Genomic DNA, 3,463 nt, shown 5'->3' on the forward strand with positions numbered 1-3,463 from the left:
GCTGAGCGCTCATTGACTAGGGTATTCTATCTATTAATGTAGGATAATGCCCATGCGACCATGAATTATAAGTGACACAATTTAATGACATAAAACAAGATACAAAAATTGTCAGAATTCCCTAAAAGGGGTAAAGACACAATCAAAAGCACACATTAACAGCAACCGTTAGGTCTAGACTGAGGATATGTGGAATTACATGAAGGACATTAAAAGGGATAAAAACAATACATTTCAAAGATAAACAATATGTTGTGTCCGTTAAAAAAGAGAGAGAGCCTCCAGAAAGTCTCATAGATGAGACTAATTAAGTCATACCAATAATCAGTCCAAAATGGGTTAATAAAAACTATGCAGACCGGACCCGTTATTATCCAAGTGCAGGACAAGGGTCTAGAGTATGTCCTCCTCAATAAATGTCCAAAGGGTATATAATGTAAAAAAAAACAAAAAAAAAAACGATGATCCGTATTGTGGAATCAGAGAAAGTATACTTGCTGTTATAGTCTCTTTGAGGTCTAGCCGCGCGGCGGGGAGGATAATCAACCTCCTCGTGGTGTATATTGCAGGGGTGCAGACTAAACGTCTGTTTGGAATGCCAAGGTAGGTGTCGCTAGTGCTGACGTCGAAAAGGGGCGTGTCCCAACGCGTTTCGTCCTGTCTGGACTTTCTCAAGGGTTTGGTGTATGATTGTGATGAGCTGGTTTATAAAGAATATGAATGGAAGTGATTGGTTGACCGGAATGTCAAGCATACTAATGATGTATTGATTTCAACTGGAGGCTCATATTGTAAATACAAAAGTTTGCGGACACCACGCATGGGTCTAGTCTAATAGAAACCACATTTTAAAAAACAAAAAATATATATATATAGCTCGCACATTAAAACATCCAATTTAAGATGGTATATACATGTATATATAAATGGAATAGTGGAAAGATTCCTATGAATGGATCCACGATTAATACAAATGGATATAACATGATGATGATACATACAGTAAGAATAAATCTGCAAATGCATATATATAATATTAGGGAGAAAGTCATATAATCACACCTAATTGACATGCAAGTTAAAAAAAAAATAAAAAAAAAATATATAGATGACATGATGTGTAATATATCACAGTTGTCTCTCATGATTTTACATTGAATAGATAAACAACACTGCAGTCAATCCAAAAAGTGGACTGCCTAACTATATATAAATAGAATTAAAGGGGATATTGGTAAATCAGAAGTAACCAGCTGGATTTATGAATCATAGCCAACTGTATGGAAAGAATAATGACAGTTAAGATAAAGATTATGTAATAATAAATAAATAAATAAATAAATAAATAACCAACTGATTTTATATTAATATTTAGGCAATACAGGTGTGACAGATTGGTATCGGTATGTTACATTCCTTGGTTGGTCGCACAAGGGCAGAACACACATCCAAGTTAGGGATACAATACCTACAGTACCAGGTATTCGCAGGTAGTCCCCTATCCTGCTACTTACCTGGCCCTCTCTGCTTCGCTTCCAAGGTCGAATGAGATTGGGCATAGCCAGAGAGGTATGGCTGTAGGTACACCATACTCACCTTCTAGGGTTATCTGTCCGCGGCGCCAACCACTACAACGGAATATGTAAACATAGCCATACTCCAAACATGTCTATGGATATAGTAGCCTGTTTTGTGGGGACCCAGGCACAGCTAGCCCCAGGGGTCCCAAGACGGATCCCAGAAACCCTATTGCCGTGACACTGTCACTCCCACAGATGCCTCTTTTTCAGCCTCTCTCTCCAACTCTCAACACTCTCTTGCAGCAGTCAGTCTGTCTTTCTCAGCTCAGTCTGTGTCACAGCTTGTCAAATCCACAAAAATGGATAAAGCAGTCAGCCTTCCCCAGACACAGAGCCAATAAATAAATGCTCCACGTTTGGCAATTGATTACTGGGCTTACAATTCTGCTGAGCAAAACCTGCTACAACTCACTGTGTATACACAGCTACACAGCAGGTCACAACCGCCAAAAGGCCTCATGAATCCATCAGCTTACTAGCAAAAATCCAATAAATGTCTATGGCCAACTCTCCCCTGAAGGACTATAAAGGCCTCTAGCATCCTATATAAACTGTCAGGCACCTCAACTAAAAAAAAGTGATTTTCTGTGCATTTCTTTAACAAATTCCAACAGATAAGAACATTCCAGTCACTTGATCGCTCTGAGAAAGCTGATCTGATCTGTCCAACTTTTATATATGAATTCGCTCTACATCTGTGAAACAGTGGGGGGTATTCAATTGTCAGCGAGTTGGTTTTTTTTTTTAGCGTGTTAAGTCATTTTAACACTGTTTTTTATAATTTTCGAGCGGGTAAACTTTACCCGCAATTCAATTCCAATTTTAACGCTATGTCTTTTTCCTCTCACGCTCCAGTAGAAGATCTATTGAAAGTATAGGGTGTGCGAGAGGCAGCCGCGTTAAAAGCTATTCAAGTGTTTTTTAACGCGGCGGGTAAAACAGGCAAATATGCTGTTTTATCTCGCACCTCCTTGGGGTGTGTTAAAAATAATAAACCTCTGAAAAGTATTTGAAATCATGTAAAAATGTTGAAAAAAAATTAAACTTATGTTTATCACTAATGCCTAACTTGTGTAAGTTGATTTTCTTGTAAAAAAATATTGAAATAAAAAAAGCATAAAAAAAAAAAAATTATAAAATCACTAATTAATTATATTTATGTATGTTTTTGGTACAAATATGAATGTAGCAATGTGTTTTAGCATGGTATAGATGATTATATGGTAAAAAATAGTTCAATAAAAAAATATGCTAAAGAGAGTACTGTAATGTAGATATTATCAATGTGTAATGCAATCTAATGTATGGAAATATATGCAAAAGCTTTTTTTTTTGTTATACACAACAGCGTTAAAACTCCCCTTCAGTCCCCTAAAATCTTGCAAACACAATTTTTAACGCGGGAGGGCAGCGTTCCCTCTTTTTCAATTGAATTGCACAAGTTTTCCCGCCATGTTAACTCAAAACGGTCACTATTGCCGGCAAAAACCCGTGGGAGATTTTTTTTTTTTTAACATGGCGGGGAAAAAAAATCCTGCTAACAATTGAAAACCCCCTAGTGTGTTGCCAAATCTTCTGCACCGACCTTGGGAAGATTTGCAGTTCGAAAAGAGTAGGTACAGAATAGCAATAGAGTAACAGTAGTTAAAGTCCAAGAATAGAAATAAGGTCAAATCTTATCTTATTAACAATATTAACAATACATAACATCCGCCATACCAGTTACTAGACATATTTTAAGACTCTTACTTCTCCCATTAAGCTGCTCCCATTTTCCCTGGAACTTTGGGCAAACTGAATACTGACTTTATATAATGTGAAAAAGTAGTTTTGGATCAAGTCTTTATTTAATTAAGGAATTAATTACATCATATCCTTCCTGT

General features: G+C 36.7%; 1 pseudogene; it reads right to left on the reverse strand.

The window, feature by feature from the left end:
• Nucleotides 1–1,465: 1,465 nt before the first annotated feature.
• On the reverse strand, nucleotides 1,466–1,583 carry LOC142133058 (5S ribosomal RNA; annotated as a pseudogene).
• Nucleotides 1,584–3,463: the final 1,880 nt, after the last annotated feature.

This window comes from Mixophyes fleayi, chromosome 1, assembly GCF_038048845.1.
Source record: "Mixophyes fleayi isolate aMixFle1 chromosome 1, aMixFle1.hap1, whole genome shotgun sequence".
In the NCBI taxonomy this organism is placed as follows: domain Eukaryota; kingdom Metazoa; phylum Chordata; class Amphibia; order Anura; family Limnodynastidae; genus Mixophyes; species Mixophyes fleayi.